At 39.5% G+C, this 27333-nt stretch overlaps 1 protein-coding gene across 9 annotated transcripts in view; it reads left to right on the forward strand.

Annotated features, from left to right (window-relative positions):
• Positions 1 to 27333, forward strand: part of PDE4D (phosphodiesterase 4D) — an 814938-nt gene that overhangs the window by 724493 nt on the left and 63112 nt on the right. The window contains exon 1 of one of the 9 annotated variants that reach the window (XM_007973386.3): positions 26510 to 27327. The exons of the other annotated variants lie outside the window; for them this stretch is intronic. The gene's annotated coding sequence lies outside the window, so the exon portion shown is untranslated. Of the gene's footprint in view, positions 1 to 26509; positions 27328 to 27333 lie in introns of those variants that run through there. 9 annotated transcript variants of the gene reach the window in all.

Consider the following 27333-nt stretch of genomic DNA (forward strand, 5'->3'; position numbering starts at 1 on the left):
CTTTGAACTCCATCTACTTGGATCCTTTTGGTCTTCTTTATGAGATAAGAATATTAATTCTCAGATCCAATTTAAAAAGGTCTAGTTACCAAGGAACAAAACAAATTGGTATAAAATGGACTTTCTTATAAGAGAGTCCCAAATCATAGATCATAAGGACAATCTTATGTTGAAATGTCTCAATAACTTCCAAATGCTGACTTGAATGATATGATCAAACAGTGTGAGTCAAAGGAAGAAACGGGATTCCTAAGTTTTCACTGTACTCCTTGACTATTTTATCGGTGTACAGTCTCTTGACAATTATTTTCTCATTTTCTTTCCCAAGGAAACTTTAGATTTAAGATGTTTATTCTGCAAGATGTTTGGAGATAGGTATACACCCTAAAACCACCATTACAATCAATGTCATAAACGTATTTATTGCCTCCAAAAGTTTCCTCCCACCTTTTTTGTTTTGTTTTGTTTTGTTTTCCTTTCATGGTAAGAACAGTTAATATAACATCCACCCTTTCACCAAATTTCTAAGTATACAATATAGTATTGTTGATTGTATACTTATGTTATATAGCAGCTCTCCAGAACTTATTTTGCAAGACTAAAACTTTGTAACCCTTGACCACATCTACCAATTTCCATCTTCCCCCAGCTCCTGGCAACCACCATTCTACTTTATACTTTCATCAGTTTGACTATTTTGGATTATACATGTAAGTGAGACATGCAGTATTTGTCTTTCTGTGTCTGGTTTATTCCACTTAGCATGATGTCCTCCAGTTCCATCCAACTTGTTGTAAATGATAGGATTTCCTTCCTTTTTTAGGGCTGAATAATATTTCATTGTATGTATATACCACATTTCCTTTGTCCATTCATCTGTTGATGGACATTTAGGTTGCTTCTGTATCTTAGCTATTACGAATATGCTGCAGTGAAAATATCTCTTCAAGATCCAAATTTCAGTTCTTTTGGCTATATACCAAGAAGTGGGACTGCTGGATCAATTTGCTTCCTGTTTTGAAAGTAGGGCACCCTCTGGACATTTCTACAACTGAAGTGATTCTTACTTTTGGAAGTCAGGCTATTTGTTGGAATGGTAGAAAAAAAGCTAGAGCTTAAAAATAAATCTAAAGTTGGAGAGGGGATTATTACTTATGGATGCATTAATTCAAGGGTTACTGATACTCTAAATACATTTTTTAAAGTGGTTTGATTAACAAGTCAAAACAGATGGTTTAATGACATTTTAGAGAGGATTAATAGAGATCCAACTGAATTAACAAATCAGCATGGTGTGCAGAATATTGAAAATTCACCACTAGTAGATTTATGGCATATTTCTGGGTATTTCATTCCCATTTGGTTTATTATGATAAATCACTGGGAAACGGGTAGCCTATAGGACATGACAGCAAACCACACTTTGGCAGGACCAGCATCAGGGCTGTGTGGTATATTTTAGGAGACTATGCAGTCTACTGAGCACAAAGTGGCCCAGTGAGAGCTTGGTTGGCTAGGACTTTCTGATGGGAGCCCACAGAGCTCACCTGAAAGAGTACCAAGGATGAGAATGTCATCTTAGCTAATTGGCCTGCTAGTTGATTTAAAAACTAAACAATAAAAAAAATTCCAGTGTATTTTAGCAAAGTTTAATATTTTGAAGGGGGCAGAAATGTAGCATATTTTGGGATCTTAAATCTGAATTTGTATCTTTTTCCAGACTTTGTCAGTGTCTTTGTCTCTCTCTCTCCCTCTGCCCCATCCATGTCACCCTCCTTCTCTCTTTCCTTTCCTGGTAAGTATAATAGAAAAACCTATGTTTTTTTCTCATTTTTTAAAACTTAATAACAACAGCAATGACAACAGTCATTGCTTAATGACATACAGTCAAACTTAATGACATACAGTCAAACTTAATGACTTAACAAACTTAATGACAACAGTCAAACTCTTGAATTTTGGCACGATCCAGATCAATAAATCTTTTCCTTGTAGTTACTTTGGAATTAGGTTCTTGGCCCCTCACTGCTCTTTGTATATTTCTGTACAATATTCATCAATTTAAATAAGTACTTCAATTTCATACTAAAGTGCCAAGACTATCCTATTTTCACTCATCTTTTCCTTCTTCTTTTTCATTTCCCACACCCCCGCCATTGCCAAACAAAACTGATTATCTCTGTTTTTATCTTTTCTTTTAGACTTTTTAAGGCAATAAAAAATTGGCTTGCTCAGAAGGCTGATACACTAAGTGTTAGAATAACCCAAAGGATAGAATGCTTTGAGTCAATTTTTGGGTATTTTTGATCACATATATTCATTTTTAAACCTGCCATTCATGATGGATCACTGACTCTGGCCCTGGCCCTGACCCATCTCAAAAAGTTACTAACATGATTACTGATTAACACTTAGACTGTTGGCTTGAAGTTTAGTAGCCTGAAGGAAAATTTCCAGAGGCATTATACTATGGAAATTTAATTAAGAGTTAATGTTGACTCAGGAATATTATGCACAGCATTGATCCACAGTGTTGCTAATGAATTCATTATGCTGCAAATGCAAGTGATTTGTTAGTACATTGGCCAATAAAAGTGAAATCTGTCTCAACAAGAATGTTGAAAGAAAGAAGGCAGTGAAACTTTCATTTCCACTGGGAGTGAACTAACTTGCCAAATCTGGGTCATCAATCATAGTAAAATGTTCAAAGCAAATCATGCATCTTTCACGGTTCACTGTATTCATCAGCACTTTTGAAGTCACCAGTCTAGAGTAGTCGCCTTTGGCCAAGTTTTCAGTAGCCTGTGGTTTAGGCAATAAGCCTCAACTGTCTTTCTCAAGGATATGTTCCCAGGTGGTTATACTCCATGGGCCATTTTCAATCAAATTTGAAAGGACAAAAGGGCAGTTCTGTTTATAAGAAATGACATCATATTATAACCTCAAAATTGTTATCTTAAGTCAAATCATTATCTAAAAGGTCTCTTAGAATTACTTAGATCTTGAATGCAGAAGGCTGAATTTCCCACTCACATACTTCGCCAACACTCATTACATAGGCAAAAAAGTACAGTAAGTGTCACTTATGTGAGTCTATGTATGTATGTAGTGTTATAGGGGGTGGGGGTGGCAGGAAAGACAGCTCAAATATGAAATAATTGAATTATTCATTGCCACTGTTCTGATTGCCTTTTAAAAAAAGTTTTATTTGGAAGTTATTTCAGACACACTGGAAAGCTTCATGGGTAGTGCAAACAAACCCCACATGCATTCACTCATTGTAAACATTCCACCTCATTTGCAGTATCACTCTATGTGCACATACACACACATACACATACACACACATTGGTTTTTTTTCTCTGAACCACCTGAGAGAAAACTGCACACATCATGGCCCTCCATCCCTAAACTCCTCGATGTAGTCCTCCCAAGAACAAGGACACTTTTCTGTATAACTATAGTCTCAAACATCTGATTGCCTTTGAATTTTATAGCATGACTTATTGATACCTTTTTACTTCGAGTTCTAACTCAGATACTGAACTATAGAAGAACAGGTCAACTATTAGGTGAAGGATAGCTCAGATGTCTGAGGGAAAAAAAGTCACATCACTAATATTTTGAATTTTCCAAATATAGACAATATGCCACTGTATAGGAGATAACTAAATACTGGTTTTAGAGAAAATAGAGTAGTTAATATAAATAGAGATTCCCCTTAAGTAATAGATCTTATATGTTTGGTTATGTGTCTTATCCATGCTATTATAACTAGCTAGCATTCATTGGGACAGTCAGAGAATCTTGTCTTTCTGTGTTTTTATACTGTTTTTCTTCTTGTGATCAGCAAATTCCAGGTTTTGAAAGATTGAAGTAGTTCCTACTTAGATAATGCCATTGCCTTGCTCCTTAACAGTAAGCAGTGGAGAAGTAGAGTGGACACTGGTGATGCTGCCTTTAGTCCTGGAGGGAGTGTCAACCAGTGAGTAATCATTCTGACCCTGCAACACAACCATCCCGTCACTGAAATAGGTAGTGGTAGGTATCTACTCAATATGGTACTTATAGCCATTTTATACTTGCTATCTTAAAAAAAAAATGCAGGCTTTCACTGCTGTGAACAGATAATTGATATTTATGTTTCATAATCTGTGCAGATAGCTAACACATTTCTGAAAGTTGCAATATTTTTTCCCAAAAGGAGTTGAGTTTGGGCATGCCTATCCCTGTCTACCCAAGTTTATTTAACAGTATTTCTATGCATCCGGGAATCCGAGTGAGGATGACAATGTGTCAGGGATTAGAATGGACAGGAAGAATCTCTGTAAGAGGGGGTGTGATGCTGGAGCAATTTATGAAAAGTGGGTTCCCTGGTAACTGTGGTGGATGTTATACAGATAGTCCTGCAAAGACATCCACAAGGCTGACTCATTGACAATGTACACATAGAGGTGGGCCTGAAGTGTGTGCAAATAACAAGTTTACTACTGCAGGCAAACTCTTCATTTATTCATTTGACAGATTTATATTGAGGGGCACTGTTCTAGGAGCTGGGGATTTGGTAATAAATAAGAAAGCCATGGTCTGTAACGTCATAGAGCTTACACATAAACTGTTTTGCTTTAAAATATTGTACATTCAGAGGTGTTTGTGCTCCGACCATGTGACTGCAGTATGTCATTTGATAAACCTTTCAGGCATGTCTTGGATCCACCAGAACTTAGCTTTAAAGCTATTAGATTGACAGGAGGAGAGAACATTGACTTTAGATGACAAATCATGGAAATAAATAATTATGAAAAGGCCCTCCAGTTTTTAATGACTTTACAAGAATAGTGTTTTTGTGAAACTATTGAATAAGAAGAAATATATGAACATTCATAACATTCAACTGTCTAAATGATAGAAACACCAATAAATATATGAACATCCTTATCATTCAAGTGTCTAATGAGTGAGGGAGAGTGCCTGCGGGAAGGAGAGCCTCCCAGCAATGGAAACAGTGTTATTCTTCATGGTAGGGAGACCATTTTTTGGTTCATCAGAGTGGCTTCCAGGCTGGAATGATTTCCAAGTAGGGCAGGGAAGACAAATATCTGAAGCCTCAGGGAAGCTCCAGGGTGATTCTTGTAGTTTTGTTTGGCACGTTTTCTAAAAAGCGTTGTCAGATAGTTTTGGAGCAAGCGGTTTAGCCATCTACTACCACACAATGTATTCAAATCAGAGCAAGCTGGAAGAAAGTCATCCAGCATCCAAATCTCAGCCTGGTCTATGTGAACATACTACTTCTTAAGACTAAGCTATAGGGGTACTGTGCTTATTACCTCGGTGTGGAATAATCTGTACACCAGCACTCCATGACATGCAATTTACCTATATGACTAACCTGCACACATACTTCTGAATCCAAAATTTAAACATTTTTCATAGATATATTAAATTTGAGATGTTTATTGAACATTAAAGCAAAAATGATGAATGAACCGAACCGATATATGACACAAAAAAGACTACGGTATAGTCCTATATCATGAGTGAATATGAATTTTTTGTTATTGTTTGCACTAGTTAGGATTTTATTCAGCAGTAAATAGAGAGATTTAAAATAGAAGTGGCTTCAGCAAGACAGATATTTCTCTTTCATGTAAAATCTGAAAGTAGGCAGTCCAAAGTTAAGATGGCAACTCTATCCAGTACAGTTTTCAAGGACACATGCTCTTTCCATGTTATTGCACTGTGAGGTGTGGCCTCTGTTGCTAAATTCAACCCACCGTCCAATATGGCTGCTCCAACTCCAGCCATCAACCTCACATTCTAGCCAGTAGGAAAGAGAAAACAATAAATACAGGCAGATAAAAAGATAGCTGACAAATGTCTTTTAAGTTTCTAGCACATCTACGTAACATCTACATAGCACTTCTACTACCAAGTCATACACCAAAACTTAGTTATATGGCAACACCTGGCAACCAAGGAGGCTGTGAATTTTCTCTACTTTGGGCAGTCACATGTTTACATGAAAATTGGTATTTGAAAACAATGGATGAAGAAAAGCATCAATATTAGGGGACAGTTAGCAATCTCGGCCACAGTGTTGCCTATTAATAATGATGCATTTTAAATATTTAATATCAGTCTGCAACACTATTTGCAATATAATATATAGTATAATCTTTTACCATATGAACTTAGTAGCTACAGTGTTCAGGAAAGTTGTGTTATTTATTTATTTATTTCTGAGACATAGTTTCTCTCTGTTGCCCAGGCTAGAGCGCAGTGGCGCCATCTCGGCTCACTACAAGCTCCGCCTCCCAGGTTCACGCTATTCTCCTGCCACAGCCTCCGGAGTAGCTGGGACTACAGGAGCCCGCCACCACGCCCTGCTAATTTTTTGTATTTTTAGTAGAGACAGGGTTTCACCGTGTTAGTCAGGATGGTCTCGATCTCCTGACCTCGTGATCCACCCGCCTCGGCCTCCCAAAGTGCTGGGATTACAGGCGTGAGCCACCGCGCCCGGCAAAGTTGTGTTATTTTGTGCTGCAATATTTTACCTGCACTAGGTAAGGGCCTAAAGATAAAATGTGCTAGGCTAATTAATTTTAATGGCATATAGCAATATATTTCCAGCCTCAAAGCTTGCATCTCCACCTGCAATTTGGGAAAGGAAAAACTGATAGCACAAAATAAGTAGTGGGAGTCCTGAAAACTGTCTGATGCTCTTCATGTTCTTACCAACTGATATCCTCATCTAAATTTGAATCATGGTACATTCTGACCTTGTCATAGAGAGAGTCCTAAAGTCTCATGAGAGAATTACTGTGCTTGTTCTAACAAGACTGTGTTCCAGCAGGCATGCCAAAATTTCATAGCTACAAATAGGGAGATTTGAAAGGAGAGAGGCGGGGGAGGTAATTTCTTTTAACTCAATTGCATCTGGTGGATTAAGGTAGACAATATTACCATTTTGCTGACAGGAGGCAGACATGGCACTAAAGAGGGAGAATGAGCAACCACAGAGCTGATTTAATTTCCAGTGGGGTTTATGGAAGCGCCAAAACATGATGTAGCCAAATGTTCCTAAAAGTATGAAGTAATTTAATTTGTTCCATCATTACAAGAAATTAAAGCCAAGCACAATTACATCCCAGTAGTAAAAGGAACCCGCTGAATTGCCATTGTTATTGACTGAATGAAGTGAGATTTCTGATTACCTTGTCCAGCACATTTTAATTTCTGTCTGTCCATTTATTTCAAATCACATTACAGGGCCTTAACTGATCTTGACAAAATAAGCTACATTATTAAGGTGCAGTTAAACCTGAGAAGCTTTAATTACTAGATTAGAGTTTTCAAATGGGCATGTCTTCTAGATTTCAGTATATTTAGGGACGCAGTTATTAGAGATTCTTTTTTTCTTATGTGCAAAAGAGACCCAAGTTTAAAGGGAAGACTTAAACTTAAACTTTTTTGTCTTCTACCAAGAGTCTCTCTGTAGACAGCTGTCTGTTCTTTTGGGAGTGGGCTCACACCTCCTGAATGCTGTGATTGAGAGAGCTGCCTCCATAGAGGAAAGCCCCCAGTAGAGGGTAGTACTCAGATTTCCAAGGGGAGGGGAGTTGGGCAACTAAATGAGGTACAGTGAACCCTCTCATAAGTAGGGTGTCTAGATGATTTAGCATTCAAACCAGAACACTTTTTAGAATGAAGGGCAATGCTATTCATAATTACACTGGTATAACAGACATAGACCTGGGAAGTTCCAGGCCAATTAGGATGTATGGACTCTGTACCTATAAGGAAGACAAGGCAATAGATATATCAACAAATAAATGTAATAGTCATCATAGGCATCCGGAGAATGAAAGGCTCTATAGGACACTGGGAGTGGGTGGGTATGGAGAACAGAGTCACTCTCTTAGGGATTTCTCTCCCCTGGCACAAAAGTTACACTAAACATGTAACATCTCAGAGCATGAAGTTTGTAGCTCCCTGGACCATATTCGTATTCCTCTAACAGTCCAGTTATTGATTCTCAGATGCGTTAGAAACTTTGGAAATATTATAGAATAGAAGCCTTAACAGGAAATATTTCATGCTTTTTCAGTTCAATTCAACAAACATTTACTGGATACCTAGTATATGACAGCCAGTGTTTAGCACCAAAGATCAAAAAAATGAATTCAATATGGTCCCAGCCCCAGAGAAATTCAGTCTAGTAATAAACACATAATTGTGATAGACTGTTTAGTGATTTAATGACTTAAAGAGTTAACTTCTGATTTGGTTCTCATGCATCAAACGTAATATTTGCCAGTCTCTATCTTTACAAGGAACCCTGGATTTTTCCCAGTCCGCTGCTAATGCTAGATAATGTGGCAAAATACACAGGCTGATCAGGCTGTTTTAGAGACTCTTTTAAGCCAGAGGTCTTTTGTTTTCCAGACTGCTAATTTATTTTTTTTCCACCCGGGAAGCCCTTCCTACCATCTGAGCTATTCTGACCAAATCAGCAAAGACCAGCTACAGAGATTTAGGATGTCTGGGATAAAAAGGTTTGCTTGTTTACTTAGATAAATAATTTGAGAATGCTTTCCAGGATCACTGTTCCTAACCACATTGATAAATGCTGAGAAGACTATCTCAGTTACCCAGTGTTGGATAACAGACTGTTGGAGAAGAGTGAAGCTTCAATGTGAGCTGGGAAAGATCCCAAAAATCCTAACATACTCTAGGTGCCTGCAAATAAAATTCATCATCGTAGTGACTTTGGGACCACTTGCTATTTTTCAGGCATGCTTTACATACATAGTCCTATTTAAATAATTTTCAAAACCATACTATGATATAGATACTGCTTTCTCCATTTTATAAATTAGAAAACAAGCTAGGTTAATTCGCTTTTATGAGGTCTCAAGCTAGTTAGTCAGTGACAAAGCTCAGATTTGGAAACAAGGACTGCCTTACTCCAAAAACTGCTCTCTTAAATTTCAGTGTTTGTAAGGTCCCTCACTGCCCCAGCACAACACAGCATTTGGTCCACTCAAGGATTAACAGGAACAGGGATCTGCCAGCCTTGTTTCTCTAAAAAGAAATGGGGGAAGCAGAGCTGGATCTAACCAAACAGGTTAAATTTAAGTGCCAGGTTTCCGGGAAGGAGAACTATACCAGCAATGATTTCTCACCTTAGTGAATTCATTTCTAACCATCCTTTGCCCTGCAGAGAGAGCAGGATCCGGGGCCCACAGGGCCTAGTTCATGGAGAGGAGAAAGAGGCAGATAATGGGAGCAAAAAGTGAAGAATTCAAGCTGCAAAATGTAACAGAATTCTCAAAGTGCTGAGTTCTCTTCACTCTCTTATCTGGCAGCTCCTGTTTTTTTCTCCTTTGCCTCCCACAGTTGCCACTTTAAAAAGTCATTTTTAATGTGGCACATATACACCATGGAATACTATGCAGCCATAAACAAGAATGAATTTATGTCCTTTGCTGCACATGATGAAGCTGGAAGCCATCATTCTCAGCAAACTAACACAGGAACAGAAAACGAAACACTGCATGTACTCACTCATAAGTGGGAGTTGAACAATGAGAACACATGGACACAGGGAGGGGAACGTCACACACTGGGGCCTGGTGGGGGGTGGGGGAGCAAGGGGAGGGAGAACATTAAGACACATACCTAATGCATGTGGGGCTTAAAACCTAGATGACAGGTTGATAGGTGCAGCAAACCACCATGGCACATGTATACCTATGTAACAAACCTACACGTTCTGCACATGTATCCCAGAACTTAAAGTAACAACAACTACAGAATGGGAGAAAATTTTTGCAATCTACTCATCTGACAAAGAGCTAATATCCAGAACCTATAAAGAACTCAATCAAATTTACAAGAAAAAAACAAACACCCCCATCAAAAAGTGGGCAAAGGATATGAACAGACACTTCTCAAAAGAAGACATTCATACAGCCAATAGACACATGAAAAAATGCTCACCATCACTTGCCATCAGAGAAATGCAAATCAAAACCACAATGAGATACCATCTCACACCAGTTAGAATGGCTATCATTAAAAAATCAGGAAACAACAGGTGCTGGAGAAGATGTGGAGAAATAGGAACACTTTTACACTGTTGGTGGGACTGTAAACTAGTTCAACCATTGTGGAAAACAGTGTGGCGATTCCTCAAGGATCTACAACTAGAAATATCATTTGACCCAGCCATCCCATTACTGGGGATATACCCAAAGGATTATAAGTCATGCTGCTATAAAGACACATGCTTCACAATAGCAAAGACTTGGAATCAACCCAAATGTCCATCAGTGACAGACTGGATTAAGAAAATGTGGCACATATATACCATGGAATACTATGCAGCCATAAAAAGGATGAGTTCATGACCTTTGTAGGGACATGGATGCAGCTGGAAACCATCATTCTCAGCAAACTATCGCAAGAACAGAAAACCAAATACCGCATGTTCTCACTCATAGGTGGAAATTGAACAATGAGATCACTTGGACACAGGAAGGGGAACATCACACACCAGGTCCTATTGTGGGGAGTGGGGAGGAGGGAGGGATAGCATTAGGAGATATACCTAATGTAAATGATGAGTTAATGGGTGCAGCACACCAACATGGCACATGTGTATATATGTAACAAACCTGCACATTGTGCACATGTACCCTAGAACTTAAAGTATAAACAACAACAACAACAACAAAAATCCTTTATAAACATTGTCTCAGCATCCAGTCAGTTGAGTTTCTGCACTTTTAGAGACTCATGCCCATTCTTTCATCCTTTGCTCCAGTGGCTGTAGCTCCCTACCTCCTTCTTACCCTCACTCCTAGGCTTCCACTTTAGAGAATTTGGAGAACTGGGGAAAGAAAAGACTGTTTTGTGTATGGTGTGCCTGCAGCCTAGTGCCATGAGCTGGTTCTTGCCATGTCTGAGTCACCAGATCCACTCTTTCTGTGATCCACACACTATTCCCTCTATCCCAGCCAAGCTTGCAAACTCTGATCATGAACTACCAGGTAGGTGGAGGGGCGCATGGATATCCTCCCCAGGAAGCCTGGCTAGATCCTCTGAACTTTTCTGATCTGTGCATGCCTCTACCACAGCACACCTTAATTTCTTTTGAAATCACTGCATTTGTTCATTTGTGAGTTGTTTGCCTCTAGATGGTAGGAGCCTTGAAGTCAGAATTCTTCTGAACTAAGCTTTGTAAGTTGAGCACCTCATAGAATACCAAACTTCTGGTATTACTGGTGGGGTTCAACAAGTATTTGTTGAGAAGAGATGAATCAAGCTAAAGTGTAAGTAGGCAACGATGAATCATGTCATAACCTCTAGTTTCCCAACTTTGTCTACAGAAAAGGCTCCTTGCTAGGTAAAACGAAAACAGATGAAGTATATGGATTCTCTTCAACTTTGGGACTCATCACCTTGAATCTCTCAGCTATATCAAGACTGATTCCCTCCACCCTGGAGGGCCTCCCTGCCCCTCCTTTGTACAGCAGTGAACGACAGAAATTGAATAGAAGGAGGGAAAGAGGGAAAAAGGTCTAGATGACCAAGTGGCAAAAACAAATAACCCAGCATGAACAAGTATGCAGAGAGGGGACTCTGAGGAAACTTGCTGACAAAAGATAGAGATGGAGGTGGCAGTCAACCACAGGGGATAACAGGTTTAAGGAGGTAGATTTTATAGGGACTTCGAATAGATGAACTGAAGTTTGGGGGAGAACTTAAAGGCATTAAAAATCTAGTATAAGGTCTTGATTAAGGAGAGATATCATAATAATTATTATTCTAATACAAGAGGTGCTTTGGGAACATAGGCTATGTAGGAAGGATTGACAGAGGAAGGGAGGAAAGATCTAGGAAAATGAGGGCCAGATGGAAAGGTGTCCTTCAGTTCATTTGCCAATGAAATGCTTAGAATATATAGTGGTCTACTCCTACCCTCTACAGTTCTAGCCACTGCACCCAGAGTGTCCACCAACCATGCCATTCATTCATTCACATGGTCTATCTGGCTCCTATAGGCATTTCAGTGTGTGACAGCTGCTTTATGTGTTCTGTTGGTAAACTTGTAGTACCCTGAGAAAACTCACACATTATGGAGAAATGACTTCAAAAAATATGCACAGTAGTTAGTGCAAATCTTTTTATGTGTTCTACTCTCATGTGAAGTAGAGAAGTAGAGGGATTTTTTTTTCTTTAATTATAAAAAGGGAGGAAGAGAGAAGAAGGAAACAAAACTAACATTTATTAAGCAAGGTAATTTCTTACCTCAGTGTTTTCAAACCAATTGGTAGATTTCAAAATCAATTTAGTGGGTCACAATTAATATTTTAAAAATTAAATAAAATAGAAAACATCAGAGTGAATCATACATAGTAAGGATAAATATTATTTCATGTTAAGTTATGTTTCAATTCTCTGTATTGGATTGAATATATAATTACTCTTGTGTGTATGGTATATACTGTTCCGATATATACATTTCCTTTATATTGTATATGTATCATTTTTATTGGTTTAATTTATATTGAAATGCATGGTTTGTTAAAGACTATAAACAAATTTTGCCATGACTATTATTTATAAAACACAAGAGTTTCTTTAAATAAGAGTCCACTGCTCTTCTCTACCTTTTAAAAATAAATATAGGTATAAAACCTTTTTGTACTTTTTTATATATATTACTGAAAGTCAGTATCCACATGTCTTCAAAAGTGAGCACCTCTTACTTTAAACAAATCTACCAGGTCATAGTATAAAATATAAATTTTACTGTAGTTTACTGTCAATAAACTTTGTAAGCCGCTGCTTCATTTCATTTAATCTTCCCCAAAACCCTGTATGAGTGGAGTCTGGGGCTTCAGAAGAAGATGGTGGTCTTCACAGAAGTTGAAATTCTCAAATTCTACTTGCTGTCAAAGGTCTGGTTAGCTGGGGCCTTGAAGGTGATAAAGAAAGACACTTTCAAGGTGGACAGGTATAATTATTGGGTCACCAAGAACAAATTTGAAAAACAAAATATACTGATTGAAATTAGCATGTAGAACCTAAATATCCAGAAGCTTCTTCATTGAATAAATTTGTAGCAAAAGTTTATGTAAACTGAATCAATAATTCCTAGTGAAATAGTGGATGAATTGTGAATAGTGTTGTTGGTAATAATGGAAAAACAATTTTTTTCTGAGACAGAATCTCACTCTGTCCCCAAGGCTGGAGTGCAGTGGCACGACTTGAGCCACTGCAACCTCTACCTCCCAGGTTCAAGTGAGTCTTGTGCCTCACCTGAGGCACAAGATTAGATTTAGCAGAGACGGAGTTTTGCTATGATGGCCAGGCTGGTCTGAAATTCCTGGCCTCAAGTGATCCATCCACCTCGGCCTCCCAAAGTGCTGGGATTACAGGCGTGAGCTACCGTGCCTGGTCAAAAAAAACTTAATTCATAAAACTTAATTCAACAATTCAAGAGTTATACTTCAAGAGTGAAGATATATAATGAAAATATGAAGTCATCTGAAGGACACGTATACAATAATTAATTTTAGTAAATCTCAAATTTGTCTGAAATCAAAAACCTGCTACTCATATTTTTATCTTAATTATCATAATTTAAAATGTCTACACATTAAATAATACTATCTAGTAAATATGCCCTAGAGATTATGTGTGTGTGTGTGTGTGTGTGTAGGTGTATGTACACCTATTATGTTTTCAAACAATTGGAAGAAAATTGTTAGGCAATTGTTTTTCTTTCATCAAGGAGCTATCATTTAAGTGTAAAGCTAGAGTATTCAAAATAAAATTTGGGCTTGCAAGATCAGGGCATGGCAAGACCTATCCAGATTGCTGTAGAATAACATATGCTTCCAAAAGCTCATCTTCAGGATGAAAAACACATAAATGACATGCCTTCTTCCTCTTGCTTACCTTAATGACTACAGTTTAAATAATCTAAAGTAGCAGATACCATCAATACTGTTGCTAATTATATTACTTTTCAGAGAGGTACAAGAGCCCTTGTACCTATAGTAGTAGTGATACCACTACTAGTATCAAAAATACAAGATTGTTTTGTGAATTTTGACTGTATTTTAAAAAAAGATAGGGAGAAGATGAATTGCTATTAAAAGCAGCTCTTATATGTTACATGTAATAGATGATAAATACAAGTTTTTAACAAATAACACATTTAAGTTGAACTGAACCCCCAAAAAAGATAGGGATATGAATATGTGATTTTTAGATTAAAGTTAATTTTAACATTCAAATAAAGTGTGGGAAAATGGCCTGAAGGCCACCTTCTAGGGAATGTATTTTTAGCCCTATTTTACAAAAAAGAAAACTGAGGTACAGAGAAATTAATTTGCCCAAATTTGCCACGTGGTTGCTAAGATGAAGAGCCAGCATTTGAACTTCTGTTCCCAATGTCATACTCTTTCTATTGCTTGTAACTGTCATCATAGACCACTAAAGTGGATACCTCCACAACTCTTTGCTTGTCACTGCATCTGGACTACCACAATAGCTCCTTAGTCTCCATCTTTCTATCTTCTCCATTCTATCCTCTTAGGCTACCAGTGCACTTATCCAATTCCCACAATATCCATTAGCTCAAGACCACACATTTAAGTGTTCAACTCTATTTCCCTTCTCCTCCCTGGAATGTGCCTACTCCACCCAGCCCATTTACTGCCCACACATTCAACCTTTATTCAGGCTGTAGACATTCTTATACCTGAAAACAATGCCAGCTGACTCCCTCCTCCCACAGCCATTCAAACCAGTCTTCCTTGAAGACCTACATCCAAGTTCACCTTCTTCCTGAAACCCAGCACACTGAGCTACAGTCCCTACCTCCCTCTCCCTGCTCAGACTACAGTAGCACTCCCAGACTGAATGATTTATATTCTACCTTACACTGTCTCTAGGCAGCAGCCGATCATGTGTCTGATTTTCTCAGCAGGTTATTATGGCTCCTTCCTGGGTCCAGGCTGTTGAATCTTTCATGTTCTTGTATTTCACAGCAACTAGCACATCAGAGAGGCTCAATAAATATGTATGGATTTTTTGACTATTCTCTTTTAGGGAGAAAAAAATGAGAGAAAGAAAAGAAGAAAGGGAGGGAGGAAGATTACTCTCTGACCATTTCTCAATAGCATACAAAGTCAGGAGGAAGAGAAATAAAATGTCCTTAGTGGAGATTTCAAACATATGGGAACCTACTAAACACATGTATTTGTTAATGTTTCAGACTTACCTGACATGTAGGTATAGGTGTAGGAAAACCTATTCCAGGTATCCTTCAAGAGGTGATAGTTGTTGTATGAAAAAAGCATTCTAAAATTCAACAGGTTTAGATAATGCTTGCTAATAAAATTAAATATGTCATTTTGCTGTGGACCTTCTAGCTTTTGGTAGGTTCATGTCCATTAGAAATCACTGTAAAAGTGATTTCTACACTTTTGTGTGAAATGGTTCACGCCTGCAATCCCAGCACTTTGGGAGGCCAAGGCGGGCAGATCACAGATCAGGAGATTGAGACCATCCTGGCAAACACGGTGAAACCCCGTCTCTACTTAAAATACAAAAAAATTAGCTGGGCGTGGTGGCGGGTGCCTGTAGTGCCAGCTACTTGGGGGGCTGAGGCAGGAGAATGGCGTGAACCTGGGAGGCAGAACTTGTAGTGAGCGGAGATCACGCCACTGCACTCCAGCCTGGGCGACAGTGAGAGACTCCGTCTCAAAAAAAAAAAAAAAAAAAAAAAAAAATCACTGTAAAAAGGCTGCATATACAATATTTCCCAAGCTTGTTTGACCACAAAACATCATTAGTAAGGAGAATCTTATAGGGACAATATTGATTGGAACATTCTTTGGAAAATGTTTGGAATGATCTTCCCAGTAACCTCAGTATAAGTGATGCTCTGTCATTAACCAATGACCAATACATATTCTTCCTACATAGTTGACTTTTCATATTTGGTGTGGTCTTGTAAAAGCTATTCTATTTTTTGTTGTTTGTTTTTGAGACAGAGTCTCACTCTGTTGCCCAGGCTAGAGTGCAGTAGCGCCATCTCCTCCACCTCCAGGGTTCAATTGATTCTCCTGCCTCAGCCTCCCAAGAAGCTGGAACTACAGACATGTGCCACCACACCTGGCTAATTTTTATATTTTTAGTAGAGATGGAGTTTTGCCATGTTATCTAGGCTGGTCTCGAACTCCTGACCTCAGGTGATCTGCCCGCATCAGCCTCCCAAAGTGCTGGGATTACAGGCGTAAGCCACTGTGCCTGGCCTAAAAGCTATTCTAAATCATAGGTTGTTCACTCACATTGGGCTCAGAACTGTTTAATATTTGAGGGTTGATGATGATGACACAAAAATAGTAATTGTTTTAGGATTGAGAATCTGTGAAAAAGGAAGGAAACTCTCACATATTAATGACCTTACTGAAAATTAACTTATTTAAACAACTCTGCAAAGTGGTTCAGTACACTTACTATTGATTGAATACCTACTATATGTCAGGTACAGCCCTTGGGACTTTACATTTCTTATACATTTCTCATAATAACCCTGTAATTCTCAATGTATACAATGTGCTCAGGTCTTTTAAATGGCTTATTTCGGATAACACAACTAGAACAATGGCAAGGCTGGAATTCAAGTTCTGAGTGACTCAAAAGTTCATGCTGTTTCTGATCTATCACACTATTTCCCATGAAGAGCTCTTACAGGTTGTGGATTCTTCCATGTGTATAATAGCTTTCTTAACCAAATCTAAATCTCCATAGATATTCTTGTAAAATTTTAAAACTAATTTATCTTTATTTGTATGGAGCCAGTTCATATACAACTGGATAAGCCAAACATACCTGATATACTCTTGAGTTCTGAAATTTGTTCTCTATAATGCATACACAGTTAAGAAATGTACGTTTACCAGTAGGCCAACATAGCTTATCACTCATATGTGTTGCTTGTAATGCAAGTAATGAGATTAAAAATTGGACATAAGAAATTACCTTTCTGAGACTCTATTCATAGCTTGTTTAAAAGAGCCTAGTCTTTTGGGGAAATATTTTGTGTATTTTTTCTTTTCTTTTTTTTCTTTTTGTTTTGGGACAGAGTTTTGCTCTTATTGCCCAGGCTGGAGTGCAGTGACACATTCTCGGCTCACTGTAACCTCCGCCTCCTGGGTTCAAGTGATCCTTCTGCCTCAGCCTCCTAAGTAGCTGGGATTACAGGCGCCCGCCACCATGCCTAGCTAATTTTTCGTATTTTTTTTAGTAGAGACGGAGTTCATCATGTTGGCCAGGCTGGTCTCAAACTCCTGACCTGAGGTCATCCACCTGCCTCGGGCTCCCAAAGGGCTGGGATTACAGGCGTGAGCCACCACACCCAACTGTATGTTTTTTCTTAACCTGTCTTCAACTGGAACAAATGTCTCGTTGGCATTACTTCTTAACCCTTAGGTATCTCACAGTGAGAGAGAGATAAATGCTAAGCAGAGATTTATGAGAAAGTTAAAAAAAAAAGAAGAAGAAGAAGAAAGCAGAGATAGGGATCTGAATAAAAGATTCTGGGGCAGTGTTGATTAAAATCATTGTCGTCTTTTCTTCATTCAGGAAAGTATTCTTGACTTGGAGTCCTTGGTGACTTCAGGGAGGTCAGTGAACACTTTTAGAGTAAAAAATATTCATAATACGAACTTATGCTCATTTTTCTGGGGATGTTTGTATCAGACGCACCTTTGTACATTCATCTGTTTCTCCCAGACGTCATACTGGTGTATTGATGGATTCTTTTAAAATTTTATCTTATTTTGTAAAGATCATTACATATGAATGATATATCATAATACTTGTCATTTTTATTTTAATGTTAATATTTCTCTTCGGTAAGACACCATGAGCTGCTTGACAATCACTAAATTTTGGCAATGTTAGTTCCTAATACTCTTTTAAAAAATGAGAGTTTGAAAGCAAAAGACTGAGAACAAGAGATAGACAGGGGTGATTACATGTAGGGAGCCACACCCAGGCCAGTATCTTGAATCTCATTTGGAAATAAATATTCTTGTCTGATAGAAAACAAGCATACTTATTGGTTATTTGCTCACAAATATTTGTTGAGTGCCTGTAAATGTCAGGAATTTTCTAGATAGTTATAGAAAGGCCTGGACACAAATATAAAAATGACATTAGAAAAGTCATAGAGGTAGAAGCCAGCAAATTGTTTCCAGGCGGAAAGATTGGCTAAGATGAGCTGTCTTGGACGGGATAGTCTTAGATGTAAATAAAAGAGATAGGTATTGAAAAGCCAGCGAAAAAAGGCCTATGTGAACACAAGAATGTAACATTAATACAATAAGTAGGAGAGAGTTGTGCAGCAGGTTTTTGAAAGAGTGAAACAATAAAACCAGGGTTTAAGGAAGATTATTCTGACTTTATAAGTAGGACTGTGATGAGAAAAGTTAATCCAAGGAGATCCAATAGTAGACCATTATATGAATCTAGAAACACACACATGAGAATTTGACTGAAGGTGACAGTTACAGAAATTAAGAATAAATTGGTAAGTCAACTGGCAAAGTATTGGATGGGAATATGGTAGAGGCAGGAGTGGAGATAAGCAGAGTGAGTGTAAATATACTCCAAAACTTTCTATTTATTAATAGCTTTATTTCTGAGAATATCTCAATCTCAAATAGAAAACACGTACCCCTGATGAACAATTGAGCTAAACTCACAGAATTCCAGGATCATGGTATTGGATAGGATCCTTGACAAGTAACTGGTCAGTTTAAGAATTCCCTCTCAAAAGTAGCTGACCCCATCCAGGTTAACTATAATGAACAACCTTAAAGCCAACACCCAACCCAGATAGTACAATTTCAGAAATCAGAGAATAAATGAATGTTAGAGCTGGGTAAACACTAAAGATAATCTGTTCAAACTCCTTGTTTTCTCTAAGGAATACCGTATGCAGTAATTGACAAAGGTAAAGAAACAAAGACTGTTATATCCTAAGGTTGACAGTATATGATGGAAACACAGATGCTCTCCTATAGTCCCCCCAGGGAAATAAAATTGATTCCCAAAATTATAGCAAGAGTATGTAAATAAAATACATAATTATAACATTTTTTAAAAACTACTTGCAAAAATTGTCCTGTAACTTTGTTCAAACAACTTCCCAGACAAAAGCTTCCTCACTAGCATTCTTTAATACCCTCTTTAGTCTTGTGTTGCTGAAATATGTGTTTGGAATGAAAATTATCCTAGCGCAAACTTGTGGGTATATATGGTCTGTACTGAATATCAATGGCAAAGCCTGATATTTGTCTTAGCTCAAGTTGCTATAACAAAATACCATAAACTGATGACTTAAACAACATACATTTATTTCTCACAGTGCTGGAAGCTGGAAATCTGAGATCAGGGTGTCAGCATGGTCAGGTTCTGGTGAGGGCATCTTCAGGGTTGCAGATTGCCCACGTGGCGTGTATCCACATGGTAGAAAGAGAGCAACCTCTGGCCTCTTCTTATAACGGCACTAATCTCATTCATGAGGGCTCCATTCTCCTGACCTAATTACTTCCCAAGGGTTTTCCCTCCAAATACCATGACACTGGGGATTAGATTTCAGCATATGAATATTGGAGAGACACAAACATTCAATCCATTACAGTATTTTCCTTTGACATTTCCTTTTTCTTTGCTCCTGAGAGTTTTTCCTCCTAACTTTCTGAAGCTTCTCCTTCCCCTTTAGGGACTGCCTAGGATTTTCTCCTTATCCGGTCATCAACCTCTTAACTGGTCTTTACTTTTCTGATCCGCCTTTATACTATTCCCAGAGTAATCTTTTTGAAAAGCAAATCTGACGGTGTGACTTCCTCACTTAGAAGATTTTTAATGGCTTCTTTAGAAGAAAACATAAAGTCTTAGAATAGTATACAAGTCCTCCAAGACTACTTCTCCATCTTTATCTTTGTCCCCTGTCTGACTTAAACTTTATATCCCTACCTGTTTGTAGCTTCCTGAATGGCCTGTGTTCTCTAAGTGAACTTCTTCAGAATGAATCCCTGTTCATTCCTTGAATTTGTTTTTTCTTTCTAGCTACCCTAAAAACTGTTCCCAGGTAACTATTAAGTTTTTGGACCCTAGGTTATACCTGGCACTAGTTGATAGGTTCACTTAAATTAATAGAATTGTTTGCATTTAAGTTAGAGACTTAAGTCCAGGAGAAGAGAAGATACAATGGAGGAGGAAGGGAAAAGAATCTATTAGGCATCAATACAAGATTATTTAACTCACAACCTCTCACTTGAACTAAAATAACCTACAAGGTTCTTGTTATTATCTCCAACCTATAGGTGAAATAAGGCCCCAGAAAGATTAGCTGAATTGCCTGGAATTGCTTGTATGTGGTGGAATAGAGATTGGAGCCTTTCTCCATTCTTCCAGTTTCTTTCAAAGAATAATATCACTTACAGTTGCACACATGTCACATGAAGCCCCCAGCCTGGAGGCCTAATTAAACTTGGATCAAACTCCAATTTTTTAGACAAAAGCCCTCCCTATTCTTATAAAAGCTTTCTCCTCTTTCTTTGCCTCTTATCTCATGTCAGCTCAGAGAGACATTTCTGCTTGGGCCAATCTGGCCTTCAAGCTCAGTGCCTTCAATGAATAAAAGAAAACAAAACAAAAAATCTTTTAAAGTCAGGATTTTGTAACTGCAGTAACCTTATTGATGATTGGGAGAAATGGAAAATGTACAGGTTGGAGTTACCCTTTAGACCAAGCTGACTCCTTTCTCTTATACACACACACACATACACACCCCTTCAATAACCTTATTGATGATTGGGAGAAAGGGAAAATGTACAAATTGGAGTTACTCTTTAGACCAAGCTGACTCCTTTCTCTTACACACAAACACACATACACACACACACACTCTGTGTGTCGCTTTCATGCCCTTACATACATGCACACACATAGACCAAGCTGACTCCTTTCTCTTACACACACACAAAGACACACACACATTCTCTCACTCTCTCATGCACTTACACACATGCACACACATACATATTCCCTCCATATTCCTCCCTTTCCAGTGTAGATGAGGCACAGATTCATTCTACCCAAACGAAAGCTCTTCAAAGTCTCACCTTCTGTCATAAATAGCCTTATCAAACATTTTCATGCAGGCAGACTCTCGTGAAGGAAATGTTGGTGAATTCCATTGTTTTTTTCTCCATCTTATTACAGTGTGATTAATAAGTTAGTGACTACAAGGCTGTAGTTTTCAAGAGCAAGAAGTCCACCCCCTTTCAAGTCACATTTGACAGTCCTTCTGTTCATGCCTGACTTATTGTGGGAACATATGTCTACGTAGGATTTTAATACAGAGATTGTCTTAGATATGAATAATCGTCAGAGAAGCAAATGGTGTAAGTTATTTAATTGTATTCTTAATATGGTCAAATATAATGGTTTCACTGACTTCAACTTTACTTTCTTCAATTCCATTAATTGCATAGTGCTAGAATTTTCCATAGAAAATAAAATCAGATCCCATGTCACACAGTACTCTGAGTCACTCTGTGACTCCTACACTTGAAGATATAGTCCTACCTACAGATGCCTGACATGGCCAGTCTCTGAGATGGCCAGTGGCTGAGGATTTCTCAGATTTCTCCAGAATCTGTTCCCCTAAGTAAGGCCCTACTCATGGTAATTTCTTTTATGACACACACCTTTTTTTGTGTGTGTGTGTCTTTTGTCTTTTTTTTTTTTTTTTTTTTTTTCCCCGAGATGGAGGGTTTTTTGCTCTTGTCGCCCAGGCTGGAGTGCAGAGGCACGATCTCGGCTCACCATAACCTCTGCCTCTCAGGTTCAAGCAATTTTCCTGCCTCAGCCTCCCAAGTAGCTAGGAATATAGGCATGCTCCACCAAGCCTGACTAATTTTGTATTTTTAGTAGAGATGGGGTTTCTCCGTGTGGGTCAGGCTGGTCTCGAACTCCCGACCTCAGGTGATCCACCCACCTTGGCCTCCCAAAGTGCTGGGATTACAGGTCTGAGCCACTGCACCCAGCTGACACACGCACATCTTGTTCATCATAGGTCTGCGTGCTTGCTCATCTTTTCTCTTAAAAATCCTTCCCACTCTCTTTTATTTCATTCTTGAGGACTCAGCCTTTTCCCACTCCACCTCTGTCCCTGTCTGATTTAAATCATCCTCTTTTACTGTCCCATAGCCCACATGCTTCCTTCTGTGAGAGTGCATTCTACAGTAGTATGCTGAAATTACCTCCTCTGCTGGGCTCTGGGTAAGGGACACACTCTTTCCATCATCTTGTTTCTGCAGCCTCTAATAAAGTACATGGCACATAGTCAGTGCTAAATAAATGTTGAGTTACCGGTGGGACTAAAAAGTCAATGAAAGCCAATCTCATGTTTATTTCATATAAAAATTCTACAGCCATAGGCAACACTTAGAAAAACAATTGTAGATAGTGGAAGATAAAAGAAAAAGAAAACCCTCACAAAATTACACACGTCTTTCCTTTGGAAGCTTTATGAAGTACTAAGTAAAGTTTTATATATTTTATATGATTTTAAAATACTTCAAAACAATAATTTGATGCCAGAAATACACTTGGAGATGAGAGTGGCTTGCCACTAGCAAGCTCTGCTTAAGCCTATTACCTGTACATATTGAAAGAGAATCCAGAGCCTTCATGTATTTCCCATCAGAGAAAATGTATACAGGAAAAAAAAATTAAGCAGCAAAAGTTAGACCTAACCTACACAAATCTTTTACTGTAGCAAACCAAAGGAATGACTAGCTCATAGCAATACATAGTGAAATAGAAATCATTTTCTCCAGTTCTATCTACTGTAGACAGTATCAATTCCTTCCTTAGAATAAAGAGGAAATTTTGTAAGAATTAAGAGAAGCTGGAACTGGTTAGGGAGATTTAAGTATTTGCTCTTAGGAGCTTTTTGTTATAGTTCTTTTATTTTTAAAAAATCTGGATCAGTTGTTATAATTTGTATTATTTTTTAAAATTAAGGGCGGGCAAATGGTGTCCAAAGTAAGTGGTATATTTTGGACTTGTTCTCTTCATGTATACCAATAGGTCTATCTAGGAATTATGACAAGCCGATACAGTCCTTTAGCAGACCTTCAAGTGTTGGCAAAGAAACTAATGCCCACATAGTTATACATCCCGCACAGTGGATCCTTTTACCTCAATGGTCAACATCACTGTGAGTTGTGGGTAAGAGTAATGGACTGAACATTTCACAAAAAAACAACCTCAACCTCTAGCTACCTGCTGTGGCTCTGAGGTGATTACTTTTTTCCTTTTTCAAAAGGAAGCTGCTGCTTCAGCATCTTCTCCTGGAGTCCCTGGCACAGTTTCAGGCCATGTGTCAGGGGAACCTCTAAGCATATCACTATGACAGAAGCCAAGTGCTGGCCCGCAAGAATTGAGGACTGTTTGTTCACAGAAGAGCCTGAGCAGAACGCGAGTGTTACATAGTTCAAAGGTGCCTTGAAGAAAACTGATGCTGTTGTAGGAGGGGACTTCAAGGCTCGAGTTATTTCTCAGTTACTGTTCCATAGCCCTCTCCCAGCCTTTAGGGAGTTTAGCCAATAGTTTTTGCTTGGGTGTTTTTCTCTGTTTAGTTCCTTGACTTAGCAAGATTTGGGGCAGTTAAAGAGTTTTCATGTATTTTTAAGGAGAGCCACAGTGTATACTACCCTGGCGGGGGTTAGGGGGATGTATTTTATTAATGAATGCAGTATGTGTTCTTGGTAAAAGCCAAAATTAAACTGGCTCACTGTTTTTGTCCTGCTGGCTGTCGACATTTAGGTGTGTTGCTTGGTGTGGTGACTCAATTTCCTGTAGGATAGTTGGCAACTCCATTTTGAGGTTTGTTTGGAGGGATGAAAAGGTCAGTTACTTGATGTCTTAGAACACTTGGGGTTGAAATTCCTAAAAGTGAAGCTTTACAAATGATCCTGAAAAATCGTGGCTAGCTATATTGCCTGTTCGCCTAGGAATTTGGAAAAAAGCAATATTCTCAGCTCTATGCTAATATCAAGAATAGTCCTTTATTTCAGCAACAGTTTCACAGAGCAAACTGTTCTTTACTCTGTTGTTAGTAATTATTTTCTCACTAGTATGTAGATGTGGTCTAGTGATTTTTCATTTTTCATATTTATACAGAAGATGTTAGAACTTAAAATACATGCTTACACCACTTTATGATCATACTCAAATCCTGTCTGTCAAAAATGACTGGTGCATGGCTTGGACATAAAATGGATATTGTGAAATAAATTGTTCCTCCTGTCACTATACTACCTTCTTAAGAGCAAATCCTGTGTCTAAAGTACATGATGTCTTGAAGCATTAGCCAAAACATTCCCAAATTACTTTTCCACATTAAAAAATAACAACTGAAATATAATGTGTGGAGCCACATCCTGTTAGATTTGAGGCCTGAGTTTGTACTTTTGATTTCTGAAGAGCTTTGGGAACTTGGTGAAGATGGGGGCAGGGGGGCAGTTTACTTAGCTACTGGGAAATCACTTGAGGCTCAGGCTTTGAGAAAGATGGAGGGCAGGGGAGAAGAACCACAGAAAGCCAAACCTCGGAGGGGACTCCCAGCTTCATTGTAACCGATGATTGAAAAGGTGGTACTGAACAAATCCCTGAACACAATGGCTACGTATCTTTAATCCACTGGATAGGCTAACTATGGACAGCTCAAATGATCATAAACAAAGTCAATGTCCTCTTAAAATTTCCTAAATTCCTATCTTATGGGAATGAGAGAGAGAGGAAAATGTCAAAACCAAACCATATAATAGATGTACTACCATGGCAATTAGGTGATGCTATACTTGCATATGGAAATTATTCAGTAAAATGAAAATGATTGTGTTAGAGCCACAGGCGAAAGTATTGTTTGTGATCTTTAGAGTGTGGGGTTACGATGGGCTTTCTATATTTGTGTGTAATGCTTCAATTTTTATAACAAGCATGTAATATTTTTTACATTCTTAGATTTGGGGAAGCTATACAGAACAAGTATTTTATATTTACCATTTAAAATTATTAATATCTTTAACTTGTTCCTATTGTTAATGGGGAAGAAAAAAGCTTCAATCTGAAATTTTAATTCACCTGGCAAGGTTTAGGCAATTGTTTGTCCATCTAAAGCATATATTTACTTTACTTTAGACTGCGGGATGGAGGAAGTAGAACAAAAAAGAGGCAAATTTTAACGTAGAGTACTCAAAGTGAACAGTAAATAGTTCAAGAATTCTTGATAACAACAAGCCACGTGGCACATGTAACAAATACTTTAAAAGTCGCTCTAACTTTTACAAATTTCATATAAAAAGCTATCTGAAAAATCCGAGGAGACTAAATTCAGTCGATGAATTTCTTTGTTGTGCCACTGATAATTTATGGAGTCTAAATTTCAAGGGCAGAATTTCTTCTCCACCAATACCTGTAGATTTTTAAAGACAAAGACAGAGGATCCCACCACTTCGTGTAAGTTTCTCAGCATCTTCTTTCCACTCGACCATGACAAAGTTTGATAAAATGGACTCTTGGGAGTTTGACTTCTCCCCACTGTGAATGGTTTGCTTATTGCATGCTGATGTAGAGAAGTTCTCCCACAACTGGTCTGCTTAGGGAGAGTGCCCCTGGTCCCCTAGGTCAGCCTTTGTAAACAGAATAGACTTCCCTATGCCTTTGAATATGGTCTTTCCGTTTTCTCAAAATTGTAGTGTAATCTGCGCATGGTAGGTAGAAACACCATGCCAGATTTTCTTCCTTAGCCCAAGATCATGTAGGTCTTGTGCAATTCACAGGGGAAAGGAGTAGTATGCAGGACATGCGAAAATTCTCCTTACCATGTGGTTCTTTCACATTGCTGTTCCTTTAAGATAACTCTTAGGCAATTCTGCATATGAAAATGCAGCCTATTGTCAAATCTGTGAATTATAAAGCGTTCCGATCCCGCAACATTGTATATTTTGTTTGCTTGTTTCTGTCTGCCCCAACATTTAGAAGTCTGGTACTTAGACTGGGCTGGGTAGAAAAAGGATGTGGTCTTAATAGAAACGCGGGTATTCCCACAACCCTGCCTCCTTCAAGTAGGTGAATCCTAAACCTTTAGAAACGAACCCCCAGAAACCCTAAACCTTAAACCTTCAGAAACATTGAGGGTCCTAAATAACCTTGTTAGTGAAACTTCGCAGGAAGCAGCTGGTCCTGGAGACGCAGAGGCTCCAGCGGTCCGGGCAACCTGGAGGGCAGTGGCTCAGTGGGCTGCACGGGGTTCCCGCGGGGCAGGTGCGCGGCCGTGCGCGCCTGCGCGCAGGTCCCTCCTAAGCCCCGCAGCGGGCGCGACCCCGGGCGGCGGGCTGCAGGCGCTCCACGCCGGGTTTTCCGCCGCTCTCCTAGCACAGACAGTCCCACAGCAGCCCCACAGACACACACGCTCGCGCCGCGCCTCCTCGGCTGCACTTCAAAGCGAGTGGCGCCCGGCTGCTCCGGGGGGATGGCACTGCGAGGTGGCGGGGCCCCCGGGGCAGAGCCCGAGGGGAAGGACACGGCGGTTGGCATGGACAGGCTTTTGCAATTCGGAATCTTTTCGTAAGGGGGTTGAGGAGGAGCCAGGCAGCGCTGAGGGCCGAGAGGGGCGTGAGGGGGAGTGTTCCCGGAAAGCTGCGGCGTTGGAGCCGCGCTGCGCCTGCCGCCCGAGGAGTTGAGAAAGAAAACAGGAAACGTGGTGGCCGCGCACCCGGCCGCGGCTGATTCATTCGCTTCAAGTGCCGTGCAGAAGGCTCGGCAGGCGGGGCGGGCGTGGGGCCGCGGCTCCGGGCCGGGGACCTAGGAGATCGGGCTGTGGACCAGACGCTCCTCTGCGGGGCGGACACCAAAGCGCGCGCGCCATCCCCTCGCCATCCGCTAGAGTCGGGCTCCTGGACTGGGACTTGGGCCCGCCGCACAGTTGAAAAGTCGCATAGTGGTTTTTACGCCCGCGTCGCCGTGTGAAAGTTGGCTCGCCGCTCTTTGCACGCCCTCCTTGGAGGCCGACCCGTCACGCCAAGCTGGAGAGACCGTGCCTCCCCGAGGCCAGCCGCCCCGCGAGCAGAGCCTCCGCCCCCGTTGCACTGCCGGGCTGGGCAATATGAAGGAGCAGCCCTCATGTGCCGGCACCGGGCATCCGAGCATGGCGGGGTATGG

Source organism: Chlorocebus sabaeus, chromosome 4 (genome assembly GCF_047675955.1).
Source record: "Chlorocebus sabaeus isolate Y175 chromosome 4, mChlSab1.0.hap1, whole genome shotgun sequence".
NCBI classification, from domain to species: Eukaryota; Metazoa; Chordata; class Mammalia; order Primates; family Cercopithecidae; genus Chlorocebus; species Chlorocebus sabaeus.